Raw genomic sequence first — 11107 nt, forward strand, 5'->3', positions numbered from 1 at the left:
TAAACAATATCGGCATAATCAATAAGAGGCAATATTAACTGAGAAACAATTATTTTCCTGACTTGAAATGTAAAACAATTGATTGAGCGATAAAGTAAACGGAAACAATAATATGTTCTATTAACAATATAATCAATATGGGGCTTAAAAGTAAGTTCAGGATCAATCCAAAGGCCAAGATATTTAAATGAATCAACATTATCAAGAGATAAGCCGTCATCAAAAATAATATTCAAATCAGAAGGATAGGAATGACGAATCCCAAACATAATACTACAAGATTTCCTTTTATTCATTATAAGCATATTGTTATGAAACCATTTTTGAACCAAATTTAAATCAGATTGTAAAGAATTCTGAATTTGTAGCTAAAATTCATTATTTCATTATTACTATTTATGGTGTAAATAACAGTGTCATCAGCATAAAGATTTGAGCATATCTGAGGTAAATCATTAGTTAATGAGTAAATGTATTAAATATAAGCCTCTAGATCTCTCAATCTATCTTGCAATTAGAATTCTACTCCGTTTTTTAATTGTTTGTCTTTGTTATTAAAATTCAAAGAATTTAATGTAACAGCAATGTAACATGTTAATGACTAAATTGAGTGAAGTCATTTTAAACTAGAAAAGGAAACTCTGTCAAGACAAACCGATGAAAGCTTGACAAAACCTTATCTGAAGGTTTAAACAGTCTTGACATTTGATGGTTTTATGGGCCTTACAGATTTAAGTTCCATTTAATAAGATGTATACACACCAAAACTGCAAAAGTTGCACTAGTTGACATCACAAAAGCTTTCACTCATCCTCATCAGCCAATGAAAAGGTTGATGACATCATCTACATGATTTACTATTTTGTAACATCTCCACACAAGCAGTTAGTGACCTATTTACAGGGGACCACTGAGTCCTGTGCTGAAGTGGGCAGTGCTTATTGGGCTGTTATGTAGGGAACGGACACACACTGACACACTTTTCCTAACCCTGTGTTTTATGTGTGATTATTGCTGTGTACTGGGTTTACTGGAATGCATGCTCGTGTGTTCAAGTTACTGTACATTATGTTTCACATAATGACTGCAAAGATTGTGCGGTCTCCTCGTGCCATGGTTTATATAAAAACTTGAAAGATTGTCTTCATAGCTTAGAGATAAAGAGTGCAAAGTACTAAAAAGAGGGGTTCAGTACAGCAGAGAATGTAGAAGAATCAAAGAAAGACAGTGAAAATGACAGAGAGAAAGAGATTGTATTGGTGACGTCTCTCTCCATAGACACACGTGGGAGACTGTGTGTTGTCCTTCCAGTGGAAAAATCAATCATGCTGACAAATCTACTGCCAGCTTGCACATTCCAATCATAAAGCCTGTGCGTGTGTGTGTGTCTGTATTAGTTTTTAATGCAGCATATGACACATTCCAACATTCATTAAGCCTCCTCATAACTCTTGATATATTTGAGTAAGTTCACAGACTATTATTTAAAGGGATGGTTCTATTAAAAATGGACAATTCTGCCATTATTTACTCACCCTCATGTCATTCCAAGCTACTTTTTTCTTCAGTGGAACATTTTCTGAAGAATGTTCTTGACCAAACAGTTTTGGTGACTATTGGCTTCCATTGTATGGACCAAAAAAAACAGATATTTGAAAATATTAAGAGCATTTTAATTTGCGTGAGCATGACCCGTGTGTGGATGGCTGTGTGTGTGTGTGTGTGTGTGCGCGTGTGCGTGGTTGCTCTCTGCTGGTGACCTTGGCTTCTAGGGCTAATGGAAGTAGAGGGCAGTGACAGCAGGGGCCAAAGATACACTGACTGTCTGTTTCTCTACTCGCACACACATCTGTCAAAAGTGTGCATGCAAACACGCTCTCTTTCTCTGGCCCTCCTACCTACTCTCTCATTCTCTCTTTCTATCTCTTTCTGTTCACTCTTTTTCTCTTTTCTTCTAATATTCACACAAATCTATTTTTTTAGCACACTTTCATTGATTGTATGTTTAACTCATTTCTATCCTCTTAAACCTAACCCTGACATGAACCTTTTTTGCATTTTGGCTTTCTTTTAATCCATTATTTAGCATGTTCACTAAGCCACTCTGAAGATGCCAATGTAAATAACTAGTGTGCAGCTTTTCTATGACCCGTTGAGCATTAGCTTGATATTATGGTATTAAGGCCTATGTGCAGTTTGTGTTTGCATTACGTCCTGAGGTAGAACAGGCAATTTCTGGCTTGATAATTGGACTTCGATTTGACACTGAGCAAGAAGGGAAATGATCATCTGCATTGATCTTTGTTGCTATTGATTTGTCTATACAACATGACGTACCTAGTTATGTGACCAGCTGTACTGTTTTTAGTAGAGTGGTCCGCATGTGTGGAGCATTAACCTTTGAATAAAATATGATCATGAATTTTGTGGGGTCCTACAATCACAGAAAAAAAAATAGTCAGTTGGAGCCATTGGGCAGATCTGACATATGGCACAGATGCGCTTTGGGTGACCCAAGTTCAAGTCCTGGCTCAAGGTCCTTTCTCGGTCCTGCTCCTCTCTCTCCTCCTGTAAGAATGATTTTTTTTTTTTAGGTTTTTGAAAGAAGTCTCAAAAGTATACTCACAAAGTTTGCATTTATTTGATCAAAAATACAATCAAAAAGTAAAATATAATTGTTCTATTTTTAAATATTTTTTAAAATGTAATTGATTTCTGTGATGTCAAAGCTGAATTTTCAGCATCATTACTCCAGTCTTTAGTGTCAAATGATCCTTCAGAAATCATTGCAAAATGCTGATTTGGTGTTTAAGAAATTTCTAATTATTATCAATGTTGAAAACAGTTGTGCTGCTTAATATTTTTGTGGAAACCGTGATACTTTTTTTTAGGATTCTTTGATGAATAGAAAATTCAAAAGAAGAGCATTTATTTGAAATAGAAATCTTTTTTACTGTCGCTTTTGATCAATTTAATGCTTCCTTGCTAAAGAAAAGTGTTAATTTCTTTAAAAAACAAAAACAAAAAAAAACAAAGTCTTACTGACCCCAAACTTTTAAATGCTAGTGTATACAAAAATCTGAAAGGACAAGAAAAATCAGGTTCCAGTTGTCCTGCTTTTACTTCAGCAATGCAGCATAATTGCTCTAATAATAAGTGTAAGTGTAAATAGGCATGCGACATAAGCACGCCACAGTCCCGCTGTAGAGGGCAAATGCATTGATTTGACATTATGCCTCCCAGAATATCAGTTCCAAGCATATGAAGTGTAGTTACAGTGACACTATTCAATACATGAACATCATTTACACCCTCAACCAATTCACTGTCTTTACAAAATTACAAATTCTACATTGAAACTGAGATTTCCATTATATAACTAATACTTGTACTCAGGGCTTGACATTAACTTTTTTGTTCACAAAGTTACTAGCCACACAGCATTTTTACTAGCCACATTTTTGTTGTTGTGAAATTACCAGATAAAAGTTGAGTGGCGTGCTAAAATTTACTTGAACTAGATTTACAACCCTTTTAAATGTAAACCCCCTGTACACACCCAAATCAAGTCTACATAAATATATAACAATACAGGTCGTTATCATTAGCTCTGATAAGGTTGTGTAAAGCTCCTTTTTTTAAATAAAACTATGTATTATGTATTATATGTCGACACATAGCTCCACCCGGCATACGACGTAACTCCAGCAGGGCAGCTAGCGGTCTCTTCGTTTCTGTGTTGTCGGTCACTAGCGCGCAAGCGCAAGGCAACACTGTGTGCATGTAAAACTCATTAGGGCTTTCAAAATTGCTCAAAATAACGTTCGAATATTCCCTCACTATTCGAACATCTGGTTGCGCATTTTGTCAATGACGCGCATCACGTCAATAACAGGACAAATTAATACAAAGAGACATAACTACTTGTATAGGTAGTTTATTTAAGTTTAAACACATTTTAAACATATTTGACAACGTATTACCTACACAAAAACAAGTAAATCAACTGGCCAAGACCGCAGACCTCACTCTCGCTCGCTCGCACGTAGGCACTCTTTCTCTCTCTCGCCCTCACCCATGCTGCGTTCACACCAAACGCGAATAGAGCGTCTGGCGAGAGTGATTTCAATGTTAAGTCAATGTTAAGATGCGTTTACGCGCGTCTGGAGGTCTTGCGGCGCGAATGAGGCGTCACGCTCTCTGCGCTTAACGGCTTAAATGAACAACAACAATAAGCAAATGTTGAGTGCTGATCAAGAGTTTTGTGCAAGCAATTTAAGGTCGCGACTCTTATATAGCAGGCTTCATTCAGTGATTGAAACAAATATTATTAACATTAAGTTTTACAGTATATAGAACCGACATTGAACGCTCCGAGCGAGCTGTGCTGTGGTAAACAGAACTTTTCCTTGACATCAAACGGTAAATAATCAAACCAGTGGAAGCCTGCAGTGCATGAAACTGCTGTAGGCTATCTAACCTACCTTATTCATGCAATAGCCTATCTATTCAGTCAGTACAGTAGCCTACACTTTAGTAATGTTTCTGTTTAACGTTAACGCTTCTTCCTGTGACCTGTCCCTGACCCCTCAGGCAGCGCGCTCACTCGCAAAGCAGACTGCCGCGCCTCTGTTACCACGGGCGTTTTTCCACATTGGAATATTCATTTTCACCTTCGAAATTCTGTTTTTTAAAACTATTCGAATATATATTCGAATTTAGAATATTCGTTGACAGCCCTAATTCTCATGGGAGTTGTAGTGTCATAGTCTCGCGCTTATTTCAGTTGTCTTTTGAAAAGACTACAATTATTCAACCCGCCAAAGTGGCTAGTTGGAGTGACTATGTTACCCGCCACGAGCAAAATCCACCCGCATTTGGCGGGTGTTAATGTCAAGCCCTGCTTGTACTACATTAGAACATGTTTTATTAATAAAACTATTAAAAGAAAGGGAAAAACTTAGGGTTTCAGAGCACAAAAAAGTGCAAACAGCGTGTGTGTGAAATACATCTTTTTTAATGCATATATCACATCCATATTCTGTCCACGCAGACTAATCTGTATGCAAATAGGATGGCTGTCGTCCGTTCCACACCTTTATCAGTGTGTGTGTGTGTGTGTGTGTGTGTGTGTTTGTGAGGAAAAAGAGAGCGAGCGTGGAAGGGCGGTGTTTCCCTGTGTCAGTGCTGTGTGTGTCTGTCTCAGCACTGCTCAGAGAATGCCACCATGAGCTTGAAACAGAAACTTAAGCCTGTAAGTACCAGACTTGCCTTGACCTTTATTTATCTCCTCCTCATCCACTCTCTTTTCTTACCTGCGCTGCTTTGTGTTTCTCTTTCACTCTGCTTGATTTTCACCTCCCTCACCTGGTTAAAAAAAAAAAAAAAAAGGTCAGGACCTGGATGGATTTGACTGACAGCTGATGCCACGCACATAGATCACTGTTATTGGTGTTGTTTCAGTGTCAGACTCTGTTGACTTTTTGTGGCTTGTGAGACATGCAAACTGAGACATGTTTTTGCCTGAGGACATGTCCCTTTATTTTGCCTCATAATTTGTTTGTCTTTATTTCTTTGTTTTGTCTTCGTGCCGTTCGACGTATGTTCAGTTTATTTGTAGCAGTGGCCCTTTATTTTGCCTTAGTTTGTTTGTCTTTATTTCTTTGTTTTGTCTTCGTGCCGTTCACCATATGCTCATTTTATTTGTAGTAGTGGCTTGTTGTTACATCTCCATATTTTACTTTTGTTTGTTTTTCCAGTTTTTATGTTTAGGTTTTTTTATTGCCTTTCACGGTGTTTTTTTTTTTTTCGTTGTCATTACTTTGTTTTGTTTTATCTTTATTTTTTGCTTTCTCTTGTTGCCCTTCCCCATTGTTTTAGTTTAGTCTGTTGTGGTTGCATGTGAACACATCCTTTCAGTTTGCTTTACTTTGTTTTTCCTTTCTTCTCTCCATTTATCATGTTTTTGTTTTGCATGTTGAAGCGCAATGTTGCGTGTTAAAACATTTTCTTCAGGCTGTGAGCAATTTTTGAAATTATTTGTTAATACAAATAGTGACAAAAACACATCATGGAAATGTTACATTGACCTTAGTTAGGTACAAGATAAAGCTGTTAGTGATGTTTTTTGCAGAGTGCATGTTTTACTTTTGAGTATCTGTGTGTGTGTGTCACACCAAGTTTGCAGCTGTGGACAGCGTGCTGACTGTGACAATGGATTTGCCTGGTTCCATCATTATGAAACAGAGTGTTAGATTATATCAATAAGCACAAATATCTCGCTCCAGTGAATTCGTGTATGTGCATGTGAGCACCTTCTGTCATTAGGATCTCACCAGCACATGGATTTGAATGTGCGCTCACACAGCGTGTTTGTGTGTCCACTGACATGTGCAGACTGATAAGAGAGGACTGTGACTCCACATGATGAGTAACTGTTGATATAGTTACGAAATAGATATATAAAATATGCACAGTGTATTAAATCTCAAACATATTTGCATTATATTGATCCTCAAATTGAGCATGGACATATTTGTGTTTTGATGACTGCATAGTGTAGAAATTAGCATTTATTTTATCCCTCACTGAAAACTTATGCTGTAGTGTGTGTGTGTGTGAGAGAGAGCTGTTTATGACCACTTTTCAGGGTTGCTGGCTTCTTTTTGCCACATGAAATCGAGCAATTAGACTGTGTGTGTGTGTGTGTGCGTGTGTGGGAAAGATTTTGACTATTGTATGGAGACCAGATGCCCACACAATGAGCATATTTACATGTGCACCAATGATAACTCAGTTCAATGATAACAGTACCATTTCTCCTTCGGCTGCATAAGATGGGAACACATTTTATCATTTTTTGGGTGTACAATATATTTTCTTCCTCTCCTACAGTGAAACACTCTGGTTTGATCTGCTGTAAGGATGCCTTCCTGTTACATATCACAAATGCAGACTTCAATAAGCCAAAATAACTTAGGTTGAGTGTTTACATGCCGGGCGAAATCAGGGTTTACTGGGCAAAAATCTAGCTGTGCCGATCAGTTTATTGATAATACATAAAACCATATGCTGATAATGGAAAACGGTTTAACGTGTTTACTACAACTACAACTACAACTGTGTTAACTACAAACAATGTTGGCATTATCGGCTTAATAAGTTCATTTAAACACACTCTTTAATTGCAAAATCTGTACCTAGCAATGGTCTCCATGAGGAAAAATAATGACTTAATGTATATCTTGAAAGGTTTATGTGATGTGCAGGGGTAGAATTAGAAATATTATTAGCTCATTATAAAAATAAGTATATGGAAAGTCCCCACCATAATCAAGAAACTTACATGTGTACTGTGTGATGACAGATAAAACTTCAGAGACTTCCTGAACGATAAGACGATAAGAGACTTCCTGAACAACAAGGCAATGTCTATTTACAATGTAAAAAAGTAGATGCTGTTTACACTTTCTGTAAATAGTGATAGATACTGTTTGCATCACAAATACACTATTTACACTAGGTGCAGATACTAATAGATGCTATTTAAGTAAAATGCTATTTTAACTAAAATTAAAATATTTGATCTTTGGTGGGCAGAGTTAGTGAAAATCAACTTTGGCAACAAGGTTGACTATTTGCCTTTAGTGTAAATAGACACTGCTATAACTTAATATAGAAGAGACTCTCTGGAATACTTGATTCTGATTGGTCAGTCGTGGCATTTAGCAGTTAAATATTTCTGAATAATGACTGTGTCCAATGGAAACATTTTCAGTAATGACCATATATCATCTTTTATGTGTATCTGCTTGTTGCAAGAGGCCTGCATTGCAGTAATCTGTACATCCCCTTTTAAGAGCTAGAACTTGAACCCTTAGTTTCAACAGCATAAAGAATTTGGCATTCGCCACAAGACTGTTAACCGTTCAATTGTTATTTTATTCAGTAGTAATTTAGATGAAAAGTTATAGATCTATTCTATATAGATCTATATAGATCTGATTCACTAGTAGTAGTTGCTTTGAAAGCTGTTTAAGCTACAATTTGTCAAACCAAATATACCATAGTTGCTTGATGTCGTTGTTACATTGATCAAACCATCCTAATGAGGAGCTGTCCATATTGTTGTTGTTGTTGTTGTTTAAACCTGTGTTTACTCTGGTCTTACTACAGATATACTGTAAGTTAAACTATAGATACTGTGCAGGAACAGTAGCAGTTTACAGTACATAAGGGATGGTCTATACTGACTGAAAACATAAATTAGCTTGCTATTGCTACATTTTCATTTTCAATATTTTTTTTAGTATTTCTGGAATACATTTCTGGAAAAATAACGCAAAATATTTCATATTACCTATGCAAGACAAATGGCAGGTGCTGTCTGCACACTGAATGAAAACTACACCATGAAGATAAAGATAGATATATATTTTGACAGAACTTTGTGGACTGCTCTCTTTAAAAAAAAAAAACAATTGGGGGGTTTTAGTCGCAATGCAACAGAACCCAAAAAAACTTTCAGTGAACAATTCTTAAAATAACCATTCTTTTCTTAGTGTGAAGAATATTTAACTACCTGAAGAACCTTTTCTTACTGTATAATTAACCTTTTGTGCAACAGAAATGTTCCATGAATGTTAAAGGTTCTTCATGGAATAGTCAATGTCAATTAGGATTGTGGTTTTCATTCAGGTTCATTCAGGATTTTGAGCATTTCTTTCTCCATTCACCTGCAGATGCACTGATCTTATTTAAGCTCATAAATTCTTTCTACATTATCAAACTGAAGCAATACCCCCCCCCCCCCCATGCTGTACTTTAACAACTAATCAGTTTGTGAGACTCTTTCAGCCTTTTTAGTTCTCATTTGGTTTGACCTGTTGGAAATGTTCCACACCCTCCCTCACCACACCCTTTCCTGTCGATTTTTTCCACTGTAAATTGGTGCATTTAGGCAGTTTAGCCTGTTTGTTCAGCAATCCATCTTTTTGTTCCCTTGGATTAGGAAAGCTGCCATCGTCCATCTATCCAGTACTACTGTCTTTCTTTCTCTCTTTAGATCAGGTGTATTTGTTCAGTATGTGTGTGGTAAAGATGACATGTCTGTTTGGAGGTAGAGACTGTGGAGTTTCTTCTCTTTCTGAAGAAACAGTTTTGCAGTGGATGTTGTGAGTCAGCTTGACACCTTGGACAACATGGACAAGGAGCCTCTCATTGTCGTACCGGTCAGTAGAGACTGCAGTTTATGTGGCATGCACATAAATGTTATATTCAGAAAGATTTTATGAATGGATGTGTACTTTGCAAACGTTACAGATGTACTTTCTCATTTAATGGCATGTGATATGACTAATGAACTAAAACATTTATCATAGTAAGCTGCATCAGCTTAAATAGATAGTAAGTGGCGGCAGGTAAATTACATTAAAACTCTGTTCAATAAAGCTAGTATTTGCTTAAATGAAGCCATTCATCTGCTTAAACAAAGGAAATTCTGAGCCCTTAAATGCTAAAGGAAAGTAAAAGCCCTGAATTAGATTCAAACCGTCTGAAAATAAGAAAAAGACATGCCTCTTCACATTCATTTCTTCCTTGACAGTGAAAATGCATAAGGCTGTGATTTGCATTAGGTTGTCATGTGTTCTGAAATTTGTGTAAAAGAAAAAGAAAGGAAACCTGCAATGCATACTAATTTCAACAAAAAAATTGCAGTACTAGGTTTGAGGTTTTATTATCAATGCTTGAACGTTATTTAGAACTCTTTCAAAAGAACACTTTCCCCAAAAAATCGACCAACTTTTTCCACATGACTGATGTTCTCCGATCAACTGATGTTCTCCGATTGTAGTTTCCATGGCAGCCAGTGGTTGCCATGGTCGTCTGTGCAAGCAGTAATCATGGGCTGCTAATGGTGTATTAAAGGAGTGATTTTCTGTTGGGGAAAAGCTCTGGCAGAAAATAGGTCTCAGTGTGAAATAGTTCAGCAGTTACATATATAGCCCTGCTGCATACTTGTTGACATAATGTGTTGGACATATATAAAAAAAAGTGCTTGTTGCATAATGTCTTAACTTTGGTTATTTTTTTATTTATTTGGGGGATTTTTGTCTCTATTAGAGACAATGTACAGTGAAGTTTCTTGCTTGTTCTTAAAAATGAAAGGTTCTTTATTGGCATCTATGGATTCATAAAGAACCTTTAACATCCATGGAACTTTCTATTGCACAAAAGGTTCTTCATAGTGGAAAAAGAACCTAAAAGTTCTTTAGATTATTAAAATGTTCTTCACACTGCAAAAATAAGAAATGGTTCTTTTAAGAATTGTTTTCTGAAAAAACAAAACAAAATGGCATCTCTATGAAAATCCTCTTTTGGACCCTTGTTTTTAAGAGCCATGGCCAGCGATTGATCTTTGATCAGAGTCGAGGGAGGTAATTGGAAGCTGGAGTCTGTTCTGGAGTCTGTTCTGACGTGACATGTGAATGTGAATGGATGAACTGATCCAGACCACATTGCAAAGCCTCTCAGTAACACAATACAAACCTTGGCTATTAATGTCCGAGAGAATGTGAAATAGTTGACTGTGAATGGTGAAGTTTGGATGTCAATAACTTCAAACGTCATTGGTTTGTAAGTGTCTTTTCGACATAAGTCATGACGTCAAACCTCTGCCATAGACCTTATACACGGCAGCGCAATCTTTGATTTTTAATGGGAATGAAAGCGAGGCTGTGAGGGATTGACATACATCTCTACAGTGGGTTGTACTGTTATTTAATGTTATTTAATAAATTTAATTTTGGATTGTTCTGCTTACGAAACACTGCAAAAACATCTTTCCAAGAAATTTCAGTAGACAAAAAACTCCAGACAACATAAGCTGTGGAAAATTATAAGTGATCTAGGAGCTTAATACAGCTTGAAAACATCCTCACAGCCTCGTTTTCCTACCTGTCAAGGCGCTGCTGTGAATAAGGCCTAGAGGTGTCATGTTGCCGTGTTTGATTTAAAATGGCTCTGTTCCTCACACAAAGCTATTGTGTGACTTCAGAGGCAGATCAAGTCAGACTACTTAAATAATACTTTTTAAGTGTGTGTGTGT

General features: G+C 36.7%; 1 protein-coding gene across 1 annotated transcript in view; it reads left to right on the top strand.

Moving 5' to 3' along the window:
- The window catches only part of kcnh6a (potassium voltage-gated channel, subfamily H (eag-related), member 6a), a 42038-nt gene that overhangs the window by 19061 nt on the left and 11870 nt on the right, over positions 1 to 11107 (top strand). The window lies entirely within an intron of this gene.

This window comes from Scardinius erythrophthalmus, assembly GCF_964197995.2.
Source record: "Scardinius erythrophthalmus genome assembly, chromosome: 1".
NCBI classification, from domain to species: domain Eukaryota; kingdom Metazoa; phylum Chordata; class Actinopteri; order Cypriniformes; family Leuciscidae; genus Scardinius; species Scardinius erythrophthalmus.